Below are 23,968 nucleotides of genomic sequence, written 5' to 3' on the forward strand. Positions count from 1 at the left end.
GGGCAGAAAGTTTATTTAAACATAGATCGGAGCTGGCTTTTTCCACATATAATTTTCCTATATCTCCTGGGTGGTAAAAGGAAACCACCCTGGAGAGATGCATTAAAGACTGCATTTCATCTGGGAGGAAAAAAATAACCTGTATTTGTCCCTTTTAATGAGTGTATGAAGAACAATATTCCTGTAAAGATTCTGTTTCTAGTCTGTATTTATAGAACAGCCTCTTAAAATGACAGTTTTCTTGAGAATGCGAACTTTAAAAAAAAGCTTCCTACTTTACATTATGAAGTAGATTTTAAAAGATATTGAACTTAATAATTTGTGAACAGGGATCTTTCTCTATTTAATAGCAAACTCTGAAGTGTCTATGGGCGACTTCTGGCCCTTGGCCAAAGTTATATGTGAGTCCCAGAATCTGTTGGGTGTAGGTGTTTTTCAGTGAAACCCGATTTCCGATTGCCGTTGAGGTGGGGCATGCTCCCTGGTTTATAACAGCCCTCCCTCCTCCAGACTGTTGTATACATTTGCTGTTCCTGACGGGCCTCTGTAAGCATTTCGGTTTGTAACCTCTGGGGTAGAAGGAGGGAGGGTGGTCTTGTGGATGTAATTGAGATGAGCTGCTAACCCTTCTGCGGAGTAACTGCAACCCCCTTAGTTCCCGTATTTTGAATTCGCTGTGTTTTTGAATTTTTTCAGACCAGATGTGGTTCTTTGATAATTTTAGAGCTGATTAGCACCTAACTATGTAAATACAAGTACAAAGTGTGTTGATTAAATATATACACAGAATTAAATAATGGATACATTTCTTTGCAATGATGATGATAAGAGACCATTGTGTGGAATGGTTTTAGGGAAGTTCATGGTAAAAATACTTGCCAATAGGAGTTCTCCATTTTTGAGTTTGACAAATTATCCGTGGATAGGAGTGCACATTTTTTTTTTTATATGCTCTTTGATCTGTGTACATGAACACCCTGACCACTTCAGTCTCAAAGTTGCTATGTAACTTTGAAATGACTGTATTTGTTTGTGGTAAAGATTTGATATCCAGGCTCTAAAATTTAAAAAAAAAAAGGAAAACATTCTTTTGTTCAAACAAAACCCAAAGTTCAACCCTTTTTGTGTTACCTTTTCGACTCAGTTGATGCCATCTTTTAAGGCATTGCTCTCTTTGTTTTGTAGCCTGACTATCCGCAGGCAATCGGGGATCGTGCAAAGAACTTTGAAGTCAAGCCTCTGGCCAACCATTTGACCCTGCGCAAACCACATGATGTCTTCCAGGCCTTGTTTTCTCTTTACTTAATGAGACTAGTGGCCTTCCCTACTGAGATTTTATGAGGATTAAATGAGACAGTACACGTAATGTCTGTCAATAATAATAATAATGATAATAATAATAATAATAAGTTATTTAAGTAACACTAAGCACATTCTCCCACTTTCCTTCATCTCATTGCCAAAACTGGTCTAAAGGACCATTTGGTCTTATCTGGCGGAACATAATAGCCAATTAACTTCCCCCTGCATTGCCTTATTCTCCACATGCCAGACAGCTAGAGTGATAGATTTCAAAAGTAAATATGATCTGACCAGTTCAAAGGCTCTCCATTGCTTTTAGAAACAGTCTACAGGTTTCTGCATGGTGTGGTCCCTGCTGCCACCTCAGCCTTATCAGTTATGCTCCCCATGGCTCTCATCACTCAAGGCATCCTACCTGTGTTATCATTTCTTTTATGTGTCCTGTTCTGCCTCGCTGTCTCCATCCCCAGGGGACCCTCACTCGGGCTAGTCTTTCTGCTCAGAGGCTTTTCTCCTGTTCCCAGCTGGTTAATACCTACTCGTTTTCCAGGTCTCTCCTCCTCTCCAGCTACTTCCCTTTTTTCCCTGACCCCTAGCCTCCCCAGTCAGGTCTGGTTCCCCTACCCCTGATCTCCTAGTGCTATAAATGTCCCCTTCAAAATACTTAGCACAGTTATAATTTTATGTTGATTTGTGTGATTATTTAATCAATCTCCATCTTATTTGCTAGAATGAAAACTCCATGAGGTCAAGGACTAGGTCTGTATTCCCTGCACCTAATAGATGCCTTATGATAGCAGACCCTTCATCAGTATTTGTTGGATGAATTAAATTGGGAATAACAGGGAATACTTATTCTCTTTACTGTAAAGCCTTATAATGGCACTATGAGGTGGACATCATTATTCCTTTCTAATGGAGGAGGAAAATGAGGTTCAGAGCATTTTTAAAGTCTTTGCTTAATACAACACAGCACATTGGTAGTGGTGCTGTAATTTGCATTCAGGTTACCTTGCATCTAATCCTGTGCTCTTAACCTCTAGCCTTTGCTGCCACTTGAAGGGCCAAGTGTAAGTGCTCGGTGTGGTTGCTCTTGTTATAGTTAGAAACTGTCTCATTTCAACTACCTGTATTTGTTTTATTTGTTTGCCTTCAGAATACATGAGTTTTATCGAAACCTCCTGTAATTCAGGGTCAAACAATTGAGTGCTAGGAAGGATCAGGCTTTATACTATGTAACTTTAGAAGCAGAATCGCTACACAATTTCTCACAATTGCACACAAAATTCTTTCTCATTGCAATATATACAAAGGACTATGAGAATTTATGAGAAAGCCTGTGGAACTCTGGGAACAGGAGTTGATGAGAGGCTTCACTGAGGGAATGATGTTTTGATGGGAATGTCTGTCATTTCCCAGTAGACTGTGAGGTCCTCAAGACCATGGACAAGTTTCCTTTTGTGAATTCATTTCTCAGTCGTTGGAGGAGTATGGCTCCCAGGTGTGCCCCTGTGTGTATGGGTGCTTTTATTCCTTAGGTCCAAATATGTACAAATATGATTAATGCAGGAATCACCCCTGCCTACCCAAGGTCCAGATTTACTGCCTCTCCCACCCATCCCTAAGTGTGTATCTTTTGGCCCGCATCATATTTAAAGTGGTTCTGAATTGACGTGTTTTCAGGCAGAGTTCCCCCAAAACGCCTACCACTTTGCCATAGTCCCCACCATGCCCTGCTGTCTTGCACTGATGTGATTCACTCATTGGTATTAATTACTTGGTCCCTTTTGAGTTTGCAGACCATGTATGAAGTACCAGGGTAGAATCTTTCTTGAATCAGGAAGCAAGCAACATATTTGGGAAAAAGAACTGAACTAGCCTTTGCAATCCCAAGCTTGCTCTTGACCTTCCATGGCCTTGATTGCTTCTCTGATCCTCTGTTTCCTTCTCTCTAAACTGAGAATAGTAACCCCTGCTCTGTCTTTTTCATGGAGATGTTGTGAAAACCAAATGAGATAATGGACAGGAGAACATTGATTAAATGGAGAAATGTTCAAGTGTAAGGGGCTATAATTAAGAGTGAATGCAGCTTTAGACAGAGCAAGCTGGCCATGGACAGCCTGCCCTATAATTTTTGGCACCCACCACTGAAAGAGGACTAATTAAAAGGGTAAGGGTTACAGAGTGATGACACACAGGCACGAAGGAGACTATCCCCTGCTTCCAATCACCAGCATGAGGGAGTAGGAGAGAGGAAGTAATATTAGTTTGAATGGAGTCCCAGAGAACTATACAATTATGCAAATAATCACACTGCATTGTATTGTGTTGTTCTGGAGCACTATGTTATGGCATCAGTTATAAAGTGACCATTAAACATTCTGTTTTTTTTTTAAATCACTTTAAATAGTGTTAAAAAATTTTTATTCAAAAGTGAGCTTCATTTATTTTTTTTTTTCAACAGACGAGCGAGGAAATGCAGTTTTTCTAGCCTTAATTTATAACTGAAAGTTTATCGGTAATGCATTTCATTTCATAAGGCTTAATTTCATGCTTAGTAGTAGTCGCAGAGTTGTCTGCTGACGATTTATGCACTTGTAATTATTTCTAACCTTCTACTTCTAATTCTCCCTCGACTGTGCACTTGATGTCTTTCTAGATACAATTTTTGGCTTATTGTCAGCCTAATTTTGCAGCCATGAAAGCTGGCTAGAATCCAGAGAAGTGGGTGACATACAGCCACATACCTCCGAACTGTGATGGGTACACACATTAACCCCTGTCTCTTCAAGGCGAGAGACTGCTGGGGTGCACGAGGCCCCCGTTGTACCTTTCCATACAACTTGGTGTATTTTCTTTGTGATTCACTAGAGATGTTATCCTGGCTCATGGAGAAACGTTATTAACTTTAATTTCCAAAATTGAGTGTCCTATGAGACATTGAATCAAGCTGCATTCTCCTAGCTGGTAAACACATTTATTAAAACAAAAAGATTAGTAACTTACTGTGCCCTACCTGGGCGGATTCACATAAACCATGAAAATAACATTCTCATAACCTGGGACTCGATATTTTATTTTGTTTGTACTGTTTCAAGACCAATTCTGTGAGACTAATAGAACTATCAGACCTCTCAAATCTAACATCATAAAACATTTTATCGTGGAGGCACTTAATTTGTAGGGGAAACATATAGTTGGCCCTTCCCTGTAAATCAGGGGATCATGGAGCATGTTGTCATAGCTGAGCATGTTCTAGCTAATGCATAGTGATTGGTAAATTAAAAAGGGCTCTCAGAGTTCTTTCTTTTATGGCAAGAATTGCACTGTGCCTTTCTTTTCCTCATGTGTTCATGGGCATGTGCATGTGCTAGGCCAGGTCCTTCTGTGTTCTGGTAACCCTGACAATATTTCTGAGAACACACTGGTTCCCTTTTATGTAAGTCCTTTTTTTTTTTTTTTACAGCCATCTCCCCACCTCCAGACTGTGAATTAGTCAGGAGCTGGCTCTCAATTTGTTAATGTTTATGGTCCTAATAGGAGCAGAGTGCTGGGTAGATAGCTGGTATGCAGTTGATGGTGGTTAAATACATCAATGTATTTTTCCTTTTCATAGTCACAGTGGAGAAAAAAAAAAAAAAACAATTAGAATACTACAGTTTGGTGATTTAAACTTAGGAATAATTTTCATCACCTGGCTGGAATTCACATCTTGCCATTCATCAGATTATAAAGTGTGTATATAATGATTAAGGGTGTGGGCTCTGGAGCCAACCACACCTGGGTTCAGGCGTTCCTTCTGGTGCCTACCAGCTGTGTGACCTTGTGAACTCCACTGCCTCAGTTTTCTCATCTCTAAAATGGGGACAGCAGTAATAAAGAATGCTGATCTCCTTATGTAAAACAACCCTGACCAGTCTCAGATCAGCATGCAGAAGTGTGAGTGGATGGAGAGGCCCTTTCCTGAGAAATGGAGTGCGCTGTTTCAGACACATGAGAGTTACTTGGAGGTCCAGAAAGGGGGAGGGGAGTTCAGGCTGTACTTGGAATAAGACTTATTTTTATTAGAAAAAGTCCTTGCCTTGTTGCTTGCTGATAGTTTTTTATTGCACAGGTTGGTCTTTTCTTCTCTTCCCATGTACCCCTGGGTAGATTCCCCCCCCTCCCATGGGTGGAAGTACCTCACACACACCCCCCAAATTGTTGATATGGGTGGAAGTACCTCACACCCACCCCCCAAATTGTTGATATGTTGGCCAACGAAAGAGATATATTGCGAATGTCACATGAAGCCTGGTCAACTTCAGCAGGTGCCCCTGGAGTTGCTATAGGGATTGAGTGGGATTATGTCTACGCTAAAGTTCCCAGCACATAGTTAACCATTCAGTAAGCGTCCGCCATTGTATTTATCACTGTGTCCCATCTACAGCTGCAGTTGTAGGTGACTAGAATTGGTATAAAAACATCACTGGTTTACGAGAAATGCAGGGCATTTTTTAGGTTTGGTCATTAATATTAACCAGTTCCTTGCAAGCTGTCCAAGGAATGGCATTTACCTCTCACCTCGAATGGCAACTCTGAAAGCTTAGCCAAGTTAGGCATGAGTTCTACACACAGGTGAGGGGAAGATGTCCACCTCAGAAACGACACAGGTTTAGAATCAAACCGACCCTTCCTCGAAACACCTCAGACCTCAATTACATCTCAGGTCTCTGGGGCAAATACCAGAGCTGGATGTGCGTGTCTGTCAGTCCTTTTCCACAGGATGTAGTGCCTGACCCCAGGGCTGTCTGTCAGCTGTGGACCGACGGCTGAGGTGCAAGGCCCTGTGGAACGGATGGCGCTCGGCTCCTCCCTGGGGCTTCTGATGTGGCTTTGTGTCTTCTGACTCAGTTTCTAAGCAGCGTAGTAGCCAACATTCTGGGCTGGGAGACAGGAAACCCAGGTCGAAGTTTAAATAACAAGGAAAATGTTATATAATCACGGAAGGCTTAGAGCTAGAGGGCACGTCAAGGGCTTATGATGTCTGTAGTAATGACGAGCTAGGATTTATTGAGTATCTACTATAGGGTAGGCGCTGCACTAAATGATTTTCATATATTACAACTTATTTAATTCTTGTAATAGCCATGCAAATTAAACGATATTTTACCCCTCTTCCTATGTGCCAGATCCATGCTGAAGGTTTTGTATATATTATCCCATTTAATCTTTATAACTGTCAATGGGGCTGGTGATATTGAACTTGGAAAGATTGAACCTCAGAGCACTCGGGTGACTCAATCAGTCACAAATAGTTACTAAATGGCAGAGCCAGGTGATGGAAATCAAATGTCTCTGAGAGCAAAACACAAACACTGCTGTCTCCTGTCTCATGTTTTGCTTACTCCGGGGGGACACCAACAGCGGTAAGGAACATGCCCCAAGTTGTACTGGATGTTGGGGGGTTCTTCTTCAGGATCTGAGTTCTTTCCATGTTCTTAAACTCTCCATGTAGACTTGCCTGATCTCCAGAGCCCATCCAGCTCTGGGCTGGTGTGTGTCTGTTCCGAACTCAGCTGTTTTAGTCTTCTAAGTGAACACACTGAATTGAAGTTCCCCATAATGGTTAGTTTCGTTCTGAGTTATGCGTAGAGCCAGGATAAAACATCCATGGTAAAATGACTTTCCTGATTGCTAATCACCTCTCCAGATGTGTGCTTACCCCTAACTTTACTATTTCCTTACACTGTTGCCAGGGGAAGGACAGTCTCTGTATTCAAGTTGATCCAAGTCATGGAGAATTTTATCGTTACAGGAGTGAGATTTGCAAAAAGATAATTTGCAGGTGCAGTTTCTCATTTCATGTGGTCTGGAGTGATTGTGGCTTTTTTTCTCTCTCCTTATGGATATGATCAATTCTGGAAGGCTAATAGCCTTCTGTTTTATGCTTTCATTGTCTTCAGGGAAGTTGGTGGTCACTCTACTGTGGTATTTGGTCATGGGGTTGTGGTTGAGAAACTTTTCAAGATGTGATAAAGTCCCCAGTTTGTCCAAAACTTTCTTGAACTGAATTTGCATTGTACTATTTAGACATTAACCTTGGAGGGGAAAATATTTTCAGTATCCTAGCCAAGGGGCTGAAATTAATATTTTAGTTACGTGTAATACAGAACATGACTGTGTTATAAGTGATTCATATCACCTCTCTGTCCTGTCAACTGCCTCTTTTTCTCTCTGGTGCTTATTTATTTTACTTTTCTCTTCTTCCTTTCATAATGTAACACAGTAGTCACAGGTTATCATGATGCAAAATAATGATGCTTGTATTTATTAATTATGTAGGAGTTTCTGGAAATCCATAGTATTGGTGGTAAGGCTTTGTGTACAAGAGTGCATGTGGACAAGGGTGCCATATTCTTTGAATCATAAGTCAGCAGTGTGTGTATTTCACTGACAAGAATAATTATGGTGAGATCACCATTAGGAAGTGAATGACTAAATGTGTTATTAATTAGTAAAGTGCTGTATTTTAATACACTCTTGCCTTTCTTACCTTCTGAACCCAGTGGAGAGGTCATGTGGTTTCAGCTCCCAGCTCTTTGTTGCCCTCAAGTTATTCCTCATCTGTTATCAAATTCATTGGGTCACACAGCTTCTAAGCCATTGGCTGTGCTGCCAGGACCCAAGGAAACTTCTGTGAGGTAACTCCTGTCATGTCTCTGTACATAAATTTCATCAATCTGCTTTAAGGCAAAGCACCTTCTGGGAACTGACCCATGAGCAGTTCCCATCATGCTCTTCAGCACCCTCTCCATCAGCCTGTCCATCACCACCACCACCACCACCACCACCACCACCACCACCACCAGCATCATGATCTTCATGCCTGCTGATTATTGAGCCCTTATTATGTACCACACGTGGTGCTAAGTACCTTTCCTAGCTATGTCATTCTGCAGGACACATATTAATCTCCCCACTCTACAGATGAGACACCTGAGTCTCAGGAAAGTGAAATTACTTAAGCAAGTCCAAACAGTCACTAAATGGCTGGGCTGGGATGGGACATCCCTTGTGTTTGGTTCTGAAGCCTATGCCAAGGTGTCACTGTATAATTATACTATTCATCTTCCTCCTGACTGTCCCTTTCCCTTTTCTGGGCACACCCGGGCTTGTTGAGGAGGGACAAAATAAATCCAAGTCCTGACAACTGAAAGAATACCGTCTAGCTCACGCACTTCCCAGCCAGTGGGGATGTGCAAGTCATATCTGGACTATAGGTTCCCCACCTGAAAAAAAAAAAAACAAAGATATTTGAATGAAATGATGCTTACTGTCCCTTCCCATAAAAATTTCGGTGATTTTTCTGATCTCTCTGCTAACCCACTAAAAAAACAGCAGTATCATCTTTGATTTTCCTAAAATCAATAATAACATTAATAAATAAATAACATTATTTATAATGTTATAACGTTATAATGTTATAATGTTTATAACATTAATAAAATAATAATAACATTATCAGCTATGGCACTTTACAGTTGGCAGTGCACCTTTGCTTATTTTAATAATAATAATAGTAGTAAGCATAGTAACAGGTATCACCTATGTAGCACTTACCATGTGCCAAGGACTCATTTCAAGTTAAAACAACAATATGAAGGGCCCACGGCTGCAGAGACGGAGCCCAGGCGCGGGCTCTCAGCTCGGGGCTGCTATAAACCGTGATCCGCGGCACAGTCGGGCCACAGCTCCTCCAGCAGGGACCCAACAAGCGGCAGATCCGGGGAGACTCACCTTCTTCCCCCGGGAGGAGAGGTGCGGGAGCGCACCGCGGGGATCTGCTGGGTTTGGAGACTCCACCCGGGGTCGGGTGCCAGATAGAAAGGCGCGGTCACAGGCCAGGTGAGCGCGGAGTGCGGCCGGAGACCGGGGAGACGGGAGTGACTGACTGCTTTTCTCTGGGGGCTCGCTGAGGAGCGGGACCCCGAGTTCTCGGCTCCGCCGGGGCGGAGACTGGGAGGCTGCCATTTTCACTCTCCGCCTCCAAAGCTGTACGGAAAGCTTGCAGGGAACAAAAGCTCCGGAGAGCAAACCCGAGCAGATTACTTAGCCCGGACCGGCAAGGGCGGGGCAATTTTGCCTCCGGCAAAGACATTTGGGAACCACGGCAACAGGCCCCTCCCCCAGAAGATCAGCAAGAACAGCCAGCCAAGACCAAGTTTACCGATCAATGAGAACGGCAGAACTCCAGCGCTAGGGGAACACTGCACATAGAATTCATGGCTTTTTTACCATGATTCTTTAGTCTTTCAAAGTAATTATTTTTTTAACTGTCTTTTTTTCTTTTTTCCTTTTTTCTTTTTTTTTTGAATTTTTCTTTTTCCCTTTTTCAACCAACATCTTATCAATCCCTTTTTTAAAAAAAAACATTTTTATTTTTCATTTTTAAAGTCATATTCTATCCCTTCATAGTAGTTACCCGTATTTTTGGCATATATATATAAGTTGTTCTCTCTTTAAAATCTTGAGATAGTTTCTTCTAACAGATCAAAATATACTCTAAATCTCTAGTGTATGGTTTTTTTCTACTCCCCTGCCTGATCACATTCTCTCCCTTTTTTCTTTCTTTCTTTTTTTTTAATCCTCTTCTTTCTTTTTTCAAACAACTTATCAAATCCTTTTTTAAAATTTTTTATAATTTCCATCTTTACAGTCATATTCCATCCCTTCATCATATCAACCCTTATTTTTGTACATATATAAGTTTTTCTTTCTTTAAAATTTTGGGAGGGACTTTCTTTTAACAGATCAAAATACACCCAAAATCTAGTGTGTGGCACTGATCTATAATCCAGCCTGATCATATTTGATCACATTCTGTTTTTGTTTTGTTTTGTTTTGTTCTGCTTTTGTTTGTTTTTATCTTTATCTTTTTCTTTTTTCTTTTTTTCTTTCCTTTTCTTTTTTCTCTCTTTCCCTTTCTTTTCCCACTGCTTCAGGTCTTTTCTGATTTGTTTAGAGTATATTTTCTGGGGACGTTGTTACCCTGCTAGCATTTTGTTCTCTCATTAATCTATTCTCCTCTGCACAAAATGACAAGACGGAAAAAATCACCTCAACAAAAAGAACAAGAGGTAGTACCGACTGCCAGGGACCTACTCAATACGGACATTAGTACGAGGTCAGATCTAGAGTTCAGAATCATCACTTTAAAGATACTAGCTGGGCTTGAAAAAAACATGGAAGTTATTAGAGAAACCCTTTCTGAGTATATTAATATAATATTAATGAGGTGCAATCAAATATGGGGGCGCTAACTGCTAGGATAAATGAGGCAGAAGAAAGAATCAGTGAGATAGAAGACCAAATGATGGAAAATAAAGAAGCTGAGAAAAAGAGAGAGAAACAACTACTGGATCACGAGGGCAGAATTCGAGAGATAAACGATACCATAAGACGAAACAACATTAGAATAATTGGGATCCCAGAAGAAGAAGAAAGAGAGAGAGGTGCAGAAGGTATAATGGAGCAAATTATAGCAGAGAACTTCCCTAATTTGGGGAAGGAAACAGGCATCAAAATCCAGGAGGCACAGAGAACCCCTCTCAAAATCAATAAAAATAGGTCAACACCCCGACATCTAATAGTAAAACTTACGAGTCTCAGAGACAAAGAGAAAATCCTGAAAGCAGCTCGGGAGAAGAGATCTGTAACCTACAATGGTAGAAACATTAGATTGGCAACAGACTTATCCACAGAGACCTGGCAGGCCAGAAAGGACTGGCAGGACATATTCAGAGCACTAAATGAGAAAAATATGCAGCCAAGAATACTATATCCAGCTAGGCTGTCATTGAAAATTGAAGGAGAGATAAAAAGCTTCCAGGACAAACAAAAACTAAAGGAATTTGCAAACACGAAACCAGCCCTACAAGAAATCTTGAAAGGGGTCCTCTAAGCAAAGAGAGAGCCTAAAAGCAACATAGACCAGAAAGGAACACAAACAATATACAGTAACAGTCACTTTACAGGCAATACAATGGCACTGAACTCCTATCTTTCAATAGTTACCCTGAATGTAAATGGGCTAAATGCCCCAATCAAAAGACACAGGCTATCAGATTGGATTAAAAAACAAGACCCATCGATATGCTGTCTGCAAGAGACTCATTTTAGACCCAAAGACACCCCCAGATTGAAAGTGAGGGGGTGGAAAACCATTTACCATGCTAATGGACACCAAAAGAAAGCTGGGGTGGCAATCCTTATATCAGACAAATTAGATTTTAAACCAAAGACTGTAATAAGAGATGAGGAAGGACACTATATCATACTTAAGGGGTCTATCCAACAAGAAGATCTAACAATTGTAAATATCTATGCCCCTAACATGGGAGCAGCCAATTATATAAGGCAATTAATAACAAAAGCAAAGAAACACATCGACAACAGTACAATAATAGTGGGGGACTTTAACACCCCCCTCACTGAAATGGACAGATCATCTAAGCAAAAGATCAACAAGGAAATAAAGACTTTAAATGACACACTGGACCAAATGGACTTCACAGACATATTCAGAACATTCCATCCCAAAGCAACAGAATACACATTCTTCTCTAGTGCCCATGGAACATTCTCCAGAATAGATCACATCCTAGGTCATAAATCAGGTCTCAACCGGTACCAGAAGATTGGGATCATCCCCTGCCTATTTTCAGACCACAATGCTTTGAAACTAGAACTCAATCACAAGAGGAAAGTCGGAAAGAACTCAAATACATGGAGGCTAAAGAGCATCCTACTGAAGAATGAATGGGTCAACCAGGAAATTAAAGAAGAATTAAAAAAATTCATGGAAACCAATGAAAATGAAAACACAACTATTCAAAATCTTTGGGATACAGCAAAGGCAGTCCTAAGAGGAAAGTATATAGCAATACAAGCCTTTCTCAAGAAACAAGAAAGGTCTCAAGTACACAACCTAACCCTACACCTAAAGGAGCTGGAGAAAGAACAGCAAATAAAGCCTAAACCAAGCAGGAGAAGAGAAATAATAAAGATCAGAGCAGAAATCAATGAAATAGAAACCAAAAGAACAGTAGAACAGATCAACGAAACTAGGAGCTGGTTCTTTGAAAGAATTAACAAGATTGATAAGCCCCTGGCCAGACTTATCAAAAAGAAAAGAGAAATGACCCAAATCAACAAAATCATGAATGAAAGAGGAGAAATCACAACCAACACCAAGGAAATACAAACAATTATAAGAACATATTATGAGCAACTCTATGCCAACAAATTAGATAACCTGGAAGTAATGGATGCATTCCTAGAGATGTATCAACTACCAAAACTGAACCAGGAAGAAATAGAACACCTGAACAGACCTATAACCACTAAGGAAATAGAAGCAGTCATCAAAAATCTCCCAAAACACAAAAGCCCAGGGCCAGATGGCTTCCCAGGGGAATTCTACCAAACATTTCAAGAAGAATTAATACCTATCCTTCTGAAACTGTTCCAAAAAATAGAAATGGAAGGAAAACTTCCAAACTCATTTTATGAGGCCAGCATTACCTTGATCCCAAAACCAGACAAAGACCCCATTAAAAAGGAGAATTACAGACCAATATCCCTGATGAACATGGATGCAAAAATTCTCACCAAAATACTAGCCAATAGGATCCAACAGTACATTAAAAGGATTATTCACCACGACCAAGTCGGATTTATCCCTGGGCTGCAAGGTTGGTTCAACATCCGCAAATCAATCAACGTGATACAATACATTAACAAAAGAAAAAACAAGAATCACATGATCCTCTCAATAGATGCAGAAAAAGCATTTGACAAAGTACAGCATCCTTTCTTGATCAAAACTCTTCAGAGTATAGGGATAGAGGGTACATACCTCAATATCATAAAAGCCATCTATGAAAAACCTACAGCGAATATCATTCTCAATGGGGAAAAACTGAGAGCTTTCCCCCTAAGGTCAGGAACGCGGCAGGGATGTCCACTATCACCACTGCTACTCAACATAGTATTGGAAGTCCTAGCCACAGCAATCAGACAACAAAAAGAAATCAAAGGCATCCAAATTGGCAAAGAAGAAGTCAAACTCTCACTCTTTGCAGATGATATGATACTTTATGTGGAAAATCCCAAAGACTCCACCCCAAAACTGCTAGAACTCATACAGGAATTCAGTCAAGTGGCAGGATATAAAATCAATGCACAGAAGTCAGTGGCATTCCTATACACCAACAACAAGTCAGAAGAAAGAGAAATTAAGGAGTCGATCCCATTTACAATTGCACCCAAAACCATAAGATACCTAGGAATAAATCTAACCAAAGAGGCAAAGGATCTGTACTCAGAAAACTATAAAATACTCGTGAAAGAAATTGAGGAAGACACAAAGAAATGGAAAAACGTTCCATGCTCATGGATTGGAAGAACAAATATTGTGAAGATGTCAATCCTACCTAGAGCAATCTACACATTCAATGCAATCCCCATCAAAATACCATCCACTTTCTTCAAAGAAATGGAACAAATAATCCTAAAATTTGTATGGAACCAGAAAAGACCCCGCATAGCCAGAGGAATGTTGAAAAAGAAAAGCAAAGCTGGCGGCAGCACAATTCCAGACTTCCAGCTCTACTACAAAGCTGTCATCATCAAGACAGTATGGTACTGGCACAAAAACAGGCACATAGATCAATGGAACAGAATAGAGAGCCCAGAAATGGACCCTCAACTCTACGGTCAACTAATCTTCGACAAAGCAGGAAAGAATGTCCAATGGAAAAAAGACAGTCTCTTCAACAAATGGTGTTGGGAAAATTGGACAGCCACATGCAGAAGAATGAAACTGGACCATTTCCTTACACCACACACAAAAATAGACTCCAAATGGTTGAAAGACCTCAATGTGAGACAGGAGTCCATCAAAATCCTAAAGGAGAACACAGGCAGCAACCTCTTCGACCTCAGCCGCAGCAACTTCTTCCTAGAAACATCGCCAAAGGCAAGGGAAGCAAGGGCAAAAATGAACTATTGGGACTTCATCAAGATAAAAAGCTTTTGCAAAGCAAAGGAAACAGTCAACAAAACCAAAAGACAACTGACAGAATGGGAGAAGATATTTGCAAATGACATATCAGATAAAGGGCTAGTATCCAAAATCTATAAAGAACTCATCAAACTCAACACCAAAAGAACAAAGAATCCAATCAAGAAATGGGCAGAAGACATGAACAGACATTTCTCCAAAGAAGACATCCAAATGGCCAACAGACACATGAAAAAGTGTTCAATATCGCTCGGCATCAGGGAAATCCAAATCAAAACCTCAATGAGATACCACCTCACACCAGTCAGAATGGCTAAAATTAACAAGTCAGGAAATGACAGATGTTGGCGGGGATGCGGAGAAAGGGGAACCCTCCTACACTGTTGGTGGGAATGCAAGCTGGTGCAGCCACTCTGGAAAACAGTATGGAGGTTCCTCAAAAAGTTGAAAATAGAGCTACCATATGATCCAGCAATTGCACTACTGGGTATTTACCCCAAAGATACAAAAGTAGGGACCTGAAAGGCTACGTGCACCCCGATGTTTATAGCAGCAATGTCCACAATAGCCAAACTGTGGAAAGAGCCAAGATGTCCATCAACAGATGAATGGATAAAGAAGATGTGGTATATATATACAATGGAATATTATGCAGCCATCAAAAGGAATAAGATCTTGCCATTTGCAACGACGTGGATGGAACTGGAGGGTATTATGCTGAGCGAAATAAGTCAAACAGAGAAAGACATGTATCATATGACCTCACTGATATGAGGAATTCTTAATCTCAGGAAACAAACTGAGGGTTGCTGGAGTGGGGGGTGGGGTGGGAGGGATGGGGTGACTGGGTGATGGACACTGGGGAGGGTATGTGTTCTGGTAAGCGCTGTGAATTGTGCAGGACTGTTGAATCTCAGATCTGTACCTCTGAAACAAATAATGCAATATATGTTAAGAAAGAAAAAAAGAAGAAGAAGAATGTAGCAGGAGGGGAAGAATGAAGGGGGGGAAATCGGAGGGGGAGAAGAACCATGAGAGACGATGGACTCTGAAAAACAAACTGAGGGTTCTAGAGGGGAGGGGGTTGGGAGGATGGGTTAGCCTGGTGATGGGTATTGAGGAGGGCACGTTCTGCATGGAGCACTGGGTGTTATGCACAAACAATGAATCATGGAACACTATATCTAAAACTAATGATGTAATGTATGGGGATTAACATAACAATAAAAAAAAATTAAAAAAAAAAAAAAAAAAACAATATGAAGGGCCCAGTGAATAGTGTTAAAAAGAAAACCGTAGTTCCCACATGGTGTCACTTTAAGGCCTCAAGTCAGTAAACCAATTAATGCCTACCCCGACTGCAGTTTCAGCCCATTTAAGAAGTCAACCTGGGAATTTTCTGGTCAGCACTAGGAAATTTACTGATATGCCCTTTTGTTCCCCTTAGGAGGGTGACCTTGACTAAAACAATGGATTCTTTGCTAATTTCTTTTTTTTTCCCACACCCTCTCTACCTTTAAAAGCCTTTCCTTTTCTCTAGCCCTTTGGACCTCTCCTCCACTTGATAGACAGGCTTGCTGCCCGATTCATGAATCGATTAATAAAGCCAATTAGAGCTTTAAAATTCACTCAGTTGGATTTTTGTTATTTAACAATAATATGATCCTATTAGTATAAAAACCGCCCTCAAACCTTACAAAAACAATACACATCTCCCCCTCTCGCTCTTTCTCTCTCTCAATTATTAACCCTCTCTCCCTTGTGCCACACATGGGCATAGACTTTGCTCTTCTCGTGGGAGGATACATAAGAATTAGGCTAGAAAGGTTACCTTTGGGGAGAGAGACCACAAGAAGAGGAACTTAAAAATTTTCCACTTAGTATTTTTTGCTTTTTAAAATTGCCTAATCAATCATCCAGTCATTTATTCAACAAATATTTGTTGAAAAGTTACTGTTCCAGGCAATGTAATGTTCTCTACAACAATGGCAAGATCCCAACTTGCAGAAAGCTAGGTCTACTGAAGAAACAGAGAGTAATAAAAAAACAGAGAAAAGCATTCCAGAGAGTCCTAAGAGCTAAGAAGAATAAAAAAATTAAAGATTAATAGGGGAAAGGACCATTTTAGATAGCATAGCCATCAGCTATTGTCCTTTAAATGCTCCATAAAATAAAACAAAACAAATAAAACACCCTGTGTGATGCCTCACCACAAGCATTTATCTTGTTGCTCAATTCTGCTAGTCAACTGGGCATGGCTGGGAAACTGTGGGTCAGTCATCTGGGTTTGTGTGTTGCAGGTTGAGCTCAGGTCCACTCTATATTTGTCCACTGTGAGTCCCAGGCCAAAAGCACAACAGCTACTCTGGGAGGCTCTTTTTGTGTTAGATCACTAGAGTACAAAAGAGCCAAGCCAAACTGTGCAAGCCCATTAAAAGCCTTTGTTTGCATCATTGCCTGCTAAGGTCCCACTGCCAAAGCAAGTCATATGGCCAAGCCTAGTGCTAGTGGGGTGGAGAATGGAGAATTATACTCCATTCAGGCGGACAGTGCATGGAAGTATTTGTTGCGAAATAACTGACACTATAAGGCAAGACCACTGTGATAGTTGAGCTGGAAACAACATCACTAAACATGCTAAGATCTAGGAGTGAGGGTGAAGGGATCTTTCTAGGGAGAGAAAATAATAAGTGCATAGAATTATCATCTGTCAACTGGAATTGACGGATCAGATCATAGGCCGTTTTTTTCCTTTAAACTTTTCCATAAAAGTAAATGCAAATAAATGTTCATTTAAGAAAAAAAGGAGTAGTAGGAGTTGAAAAAACTTGAAGAAAGACTGAATCTGGAGCCCTTTAGGCTATCTAATTTTCTACACAGGAGAACATTCATGATCATTAATGTAGCAGGGCATGAAATTCAACAATTCGGAGTCACCAGGATGCAACTGGGGCCATATGCAGGATTCCAAAGTGGATAACCAAAAATCAGTTGGATGACCATTAAACCCCCCACTCACAAGAAGTGTTAATTTAAAAAACAATAAAAAGATGGTTTTGTGAGGGTTTCCTTCAAAATGTGCTGAGATTCTCATCTCTGCCTACCACCAAGTGGGAGTGGTAGAGAATGTCTCCCTCTCACCTCAAATCCAATAGGAAGGTCATCATTGGTACCACCTGGGGCAGAAGTTGAGGGATCTGGTTGTCTGGAGCCAGACCCACACCTTTGAAAAAAGCAGCCTGTGGAGGAGGGGCTGCTCCTGGGTGTGACTACACTCCCTTCTTACGGGGTCAAAGGGGTACAAAATCCTGGAGCCACATATAGATCTTACAGTATGCCCATTGGCCAGGGGTCATTTAAAAGGATTCCTGACCAAGAGGGCAGTATACCAGGGTGAGGGGACCCCTACTGGAAGAGGCTGGGATGTTTCCCCAGGGGCAGAAGCTATGAGACGAATGCTCAGCCAGCCAAAGGAAGTCCAGTGGAGGCACCCAGCACCCATGGAGAAGGGAGGAGGCACCCATGGAGAACCCATGATTGTGCCCATGGGAGAGAGAGTCTGCTTTAAAAATCTGCCAGGTGCAGGAAACAGGAAGCCATCAAAGGACAGTACGATCCATGGAAGAATTTTCATCCCACTTAACTCTCCCAGTTCCTCTCATTGGACTTTAAACAGGTCATATGCGGCAGCTACTGGAAGGGAAGCAGGTAAGCAAGAGGGGAGACACACAACCCATTCTCAAAGGCAGGTGGCCCATCCACAGCAGGCTGTGGCTGGTGGGGGAAGGGAGAGAGGCCCTACCTTTGAAAGAAGAATGAAGTGTGTGTTTGTCTGCTACACCATAGTTGCTAATTTCTCAGTCAAGACTAGTATTGAGTTAGAGTGATAAAGCTTTTTAAGAATGGTCAGAAAATGTCACTGGACTGCTTATATTTTTATCCAGGGTAGCACTTCAGCTAAACCACAGAGCAGATTTTAGGGGCAGTGACAGTCTAAAATAATTTGCTTTTTTGATTACATCCTTTGAATCTTGTCCAACCTACTGGTTGCATTCATGTTTATTAAAAGATAGAGATTGAAGCCTTGTGTTAAGAGTTTTATAGATATTATCCCATTCCCAAGAACTCTGTAAGGTAATTGCATAGCAATTGCCCCTTTACACAGACCTCCAGTTCCTTGAATTTTATGAGATGCAGTGAGAATTTCATAGTGGCAGAGCCATTAAAACAACAACAGCAGCAGCTCTCTTTCCCAAAAAACTTTCTACTGGAGATAGTTTTACTGTGTGTCCTCTCATGCATCCACTCGCTTACACATTTGTCCGAGCATTCATTCATACAGTGGACCTGGTGGAGAGTCTACTCTGCATTAGACACTGAGATACAGTCATGGATAAGGGGAGTTCCCTGCTGGGGAGCTCAGAATCTAGCCTGGCAAGCAGGTAAGTAAGTCAGTTGTCTGCTGTGGTGGAAAAAGTTCTAAATTGAGGTGTGAACCAAACGCTGAGAGAGCACCCAGGAGCAGGTAACTGGGAGTGTTCGGGAGCGTCAGACTGTGTTAGTCATGGTGTTGGACCTAAATTAGAAAACCAAAAAAGAAAAAGAAAAAAGAAACAGAAAAATTGTGAGGGGCCCTCCTTTCAAGTTCTGCCTTTATTTTACAGAAAACTGTTTATCTCCTAAAGGGCTGGGGTGATGATTGCTATATCTTTTGTACAGAAAGACCTATTTGACCTTGAAGTGAATCACTCCAGAAATTCCTCTTGATTTGCATGGTGTCCTTTCATAAAGGAAGGCTTGAATTGCTGGGCCCGAGGCTGTGTCCCTGAGGTCCTTCTTAGCTCTGCTGACTCTCCTATAGTGCTTTCCAGAAAGATGGACCCGTTTACGACTTCTGTCATGTGCTTGCAGAAATAAGTCAAATAGCTGCAGGAAGACATGTATTCGAGGGTGTTCACTGAGGTATTGCTTATAATAATAACAAATGGGGTTGCCTGGGTGGCTCACTCAGTTAAGCATCTGTCTTTGGCTCGGGTCATGGTCCCAGGGTCCTGGGATCGAGCCCCGAATCGGGCTCCCTGCTCAACAGGGAGCCTGCTTCTCCCTCTCTTCTACCCCCCCTTGTGCTTGCTCTCTCTTTCTCTCATATAAGTAGATGAAAAACTCTTTAAAAATAATAATTACAAATGAAAATATTATAAATATCCAGCAATAAGAGATTGACTAAATACATTAAAGACCACACCACAATGAAATACCATACTGTCCTTTTAAAAAGATGAGTAGGATCTGTATATATTAACCAGGAAGAGTGTTCACAATACATAAAGTTAAAAAAAAAAGAGGTATAGAGCAGCTTATAGAACTGCATGTAAAATTATGTTTTTTTTTTTTTTTTTAAATGAATTAATACAGGCACAAAAAGTCTACTGGGATGGATTCCAAGCTGTGAACAGAGGCTATTGTGGAGGAGGTGGTGTATGAGGTGCCTGGAAGGGGATTCACTTTCTCTTTTAAGCACATCTGTATTTCATGCATTTTTAATTATTTTTATAAAGAACCAAAAAACTAAAGGCATATTCAATTGTAGAAAGAAAAAAAAAGGTGAAATTTAGAAGAGAGACTTGTATAGCAGAAGGAGAACACAGCTGCGGGTGACATGGTTCTTCTATATGGCTTTAAATGGTAGCCAGTGTTGAACCCATGATCTCCTGCCTCTAACCCGAAACCTTCACTCTTCACACCCAGATTCTCCAGTTTTCAGCCTTAGTGTAGCCCTGGAAGAATCTGCTTCTCCTTATTCTCTTGCTTTCTCAGACCAACTGCAGAAGGTCTTTTGTGCATTCTCACTTTTTCCTTTGACTCTTCCTCTTTTGTGATACTTTGGCCTGGCCAGTTGGTGTGACTTTCTTCTGATCTCCATCCTTTATACATTTGTACTGATAGCAGACTGATTCTTCTTCTTCTTTTTTTAAAGTTTCATTTTTTTTACTTAGAGACAGAGAGAGATAATGAGCAGGGGGAGAGACAGAGGGAGAGAATCTTTCAGACTCCAGGTGGAGCGCGGATCCCAATGTGGGGCTCAATCCCATGACCCATGAGATCATGACCTGACCTGAGTTGAAACCAAGAGTTGGATGCTCAACCAACTGAGCCATCCAGGTGCCGTCAGACTGATTCTTCTAAAACACAGAGATAACAATTTACTCTCCTTATTAGAAACTTTAAACAAATCACCATTGCTCATGGAATAAATACAAATTCCCTTGTTTAGCCCTCAAGACCCTACATGATGTGGTCTCACCAGTCATGTCCTCTCATATACCTGACAGAAGACCATGCTTTGCACTCTTCTCTTTCATGTTTTTGTTTGTAACACTTGCTTCTCCTTTTTATCCTACCATGTAAACACTTAATGTATAGTATCCTGTGTTATAGCTATTGTAGTTATACGAATCTCCTTTTTTCATTCATTCATTCATTCATTCATTCATTCATTCAGTAATTCTTCATAGCATGACTTCTGTGTACTTGGTATTGTGCTGGGGACTGAAGACAGAGCAGTGAATAAAACAGGCCACCATACCCTTGTCCCTTCCCCAGACCCAGGCAGAGCTAAAGGTTACAAGCAAATACAACTAGCACTTGGGAGAAGCCCTGGGAAGAGAAGGAACATGGGTCTGAGAAGTGGTGATGGTGGGGTGGGAGGAGAGAGGGTGTGATTCGGAGAAAGTTGCATTTAAGTCCCACCTCAAGAATAGGAAGGAGCCAGCCAGCCATGGAGTGAGTGGGAGTAGAGCATTCCAGGCAGATGGAATATCAAGTAGGAGTATATTCAAAGTTCCTGAAGCAAGAAAATGCTTGGCTGCACCAGGATCTGAAATAGGACTTCAGAGGAAGGAGGTTGAGGGAGAGTGGCAGAAGATACTGGGAAGGTGGGAGTCTTCAAAGTCAGGCCTTAAAGGTTACGTAATGTATTTGGATTTCGGTCCAAGTGCAATGCTGTTGGAAGGTTTTAAGCAGGGAGGTGAGATGATAAATCCTTTTTATCCCTTCCTGCATTCCCCTCAGCACCTGTCACAATGTCCTGCATATAATTGTTGCTCAGTGAGTACTTGTTGCCATATTGAGTGATGTGCCCGTGATTGATTATAGAATTAGTCGCACCTCATCAGGGGATGAATTTAGCTCTCTTTATCAGTTTTTATCCAGCAAGCTAGATAAGTTCATAAAAAGGTAACTTTCCTGATAATCTCCTATTTTTGGTTCATTAATCATATACTGAATGATGGCTCTGGCTTTGCTTTAAAAAACTGCCAAATGATCTCTTAAGTATTCTGGATATTCGAACTTTCATTTAAATCCCATGGAGAAGTTCTTTGGTTTTTCTTTGGTAAAAGACATTTAAATTTTTGACATAGAAAATCAGGGGAGTGCTGCTGTGTTCTGAACCACACAATATATGTTTGCTGGTGGTTTAGCACATAGGTGGATCCTGGCAACTTGTGGATGAAGAAATGAGGGCCAGAGGGTCAAAGTCCCTGTCCAAAGGCATCCAGTTAGTTAACATTCAGATTTCCTGGATCCCTACCATGCTCTGCCATGTTGCTACTCTTATATGGAGGTGTTCATCTTGCTCGAAATTCATCTGTAATGCAGTATAATGTTGATAAGCACAATGCCTGGTAAATATTTGTATTATGCTCCTTAAAAAATAGCTTGAAATAGCTGTTCATTTGATTTTTATTAAGAAATAATTTGAGAAATTTGCTCCTCTTTATTTTGTGGTTAAGGACATGCATGAGTCAGGAATCTCTTTGTTCCAAGAGATAGAAACCAAATCCAAAACCAGGACTATATTGGTGTACATAGGGAAGCCATGGGAGGTAGAGCTGGCCTCGGGTACTGCAGGGTCCCCAGTACTTCAGGACCTGCCCTCTCTGGCTCTTGCTTCAGCCTGGAAAGAGGCAGCACCTCCTGTTTGTTTGGACCAATGAATAGAGAGGGAAAGGGGAGCGATTCACTGCCACGGAAGAGGAAAGTGCTGCTTCTGGGGAAACAGACACAACCTAAGTGTTGGCGACTCCATATTGTAAAGACTAGCTATTTGGACTAGCAGTCAGGATAGTAAATGTCTGTGTAACACTTTGATATTTCCAAATACTTTTGTGTATAATGTCTCATTGTATCTTCATGAAAACCCAGTAGGTTTCCAGGAGGGACAGCAATTTGGCTGGAGACAAGTAAATGAGGGGGGAGATGTAGTCAGAAGGATGTAAGTGTAGGAGTAGGAGATGAAGTCAAAAGGATGTAAGAAGAGTCAGATCATGTAGGCTGTGGCAGAAGTGCGTTGGAGTGTAGGTCTAAGTCCGGAATCCATGCTTTTCCCCCCATATTGTCTTGTAGACCCTCCACTGTAGCAACTTTTTTTCACGTGTACGTTTGATTTTTAGAAACAGGTGTTTTTTGGAGTCAAGTCTTCAAGATACGGTAGATAACTGAGATGGGTAACAAGTTATTGACACTGGTTTTCTGAAGTTGCCGCATTTATGCATTGATTTCTTTCACAAACGTTTTTAATGCCTATTATGTTCCAGGCACAGTAGTAAGCATTTAGGATTCAAAGGTGCATAGGGCATAGTTATTGCCCAGGAGAGACCTCCAGGTAGTTGGGGAAACAGATGCATAAACAAGTGATTATAACAGTGGCATAACTGCTAATGATACTCTGTTCCAAGATGGCACATGGTACAAAAAAGCAGGGAGCTTGTCTAGGGGTAGTCAAAGAAAACCTACGGAAGACAACATTTGGATTGCGTCTTGAAGAAGATGTAAGATTTAATGCCTTTTTCTAGGTCTTGGGGTTAGTAAATGGAAGAGGGATACTATAAGCCGGGAACAGCATGTGCAAAGGCGGGCAGCAGGAAACGTGATCATGTGACCAAAGCATGGGATGTGGGTGGAGAGGTGATGGTGGTACAAAAATAGAATGAGTGTGATCCTGACTCCTCACTCCAGAGTCAGCTTTAAAGATTACAACATGCACATGGATGATGGATTTCTAGAATGCTTGATAAAAATTGGACTCCTCTATAATTATGCTTTAATTCTCAAGTTTTCAGCTTCTGTTTTGAATGCATTTTGCCATAAAGTTAACATGTAAGGATGGAGACAATGAGTAGCTTTTCTTCAAACTCCAGGATGTCAGTTTTTCACTTTGCTCAAAATCCTGGGTCACTTCCAAGATATTTTTGTGCTTTTGGAAGTTAGCCTTTTAGCTTTTTTAGAGGATTGCTGTGATAGAAAGCTCTTCTCACAATTTTCACACAATTGCTACCCATCTGTAAATGAACTCGCTCAATTAGGGGTCATCAGGGTGCTTTATAACATTCTGATTAAAAATAAGAGCAGAAATCAAATAACAGGGGCCATTTTTTTCTCTGTCTCTGTTGTCTTTTCCTGTGGCTGTCCTAAGGAATCACCACAAACTTAGGGGGTTAAACAACACAAACGGACTCTCTTACAGTTTCAGAGGTCAGAAGTCCAAATTCATTTTCACTGAGCTAAAGTTAAGGTGTCAGGAGGGCTGGTTTCTTCCAG

At 41.1% G+C, this 23,968-nt stretch overlaps 1 protein-coding gene across 4 annotated transcripts in view; it reads left to right on the forward strand.

Moving 5' to 3' along the window:
- SGCD (sarcoglycan delta) overlaps positions 1 to 23,968 on the forward strand; it is a 938,618-nt gene that overhangs the window by 19,111 nt on the left and 895,539 nt on the right. The gene's annotated exons all lie outside the window — the stretch shown is intronic.

The sequence above is a fragment of the Phoca vitulina genome, unplaced genomic scaffold, assembly GCF_004348235.1.
Source record: "Phoca vitulina isolate PV1807 unplaced genomic scaffold, GSC_HSeal_1.0 scaffold6, whole genome shotgun sequence".
Lineage (NCBI taxonomy): Eukaryota > Metazoa > Chordata > Mammalia > Carnivora > Phocidae > Phoca > Phoca vitulina.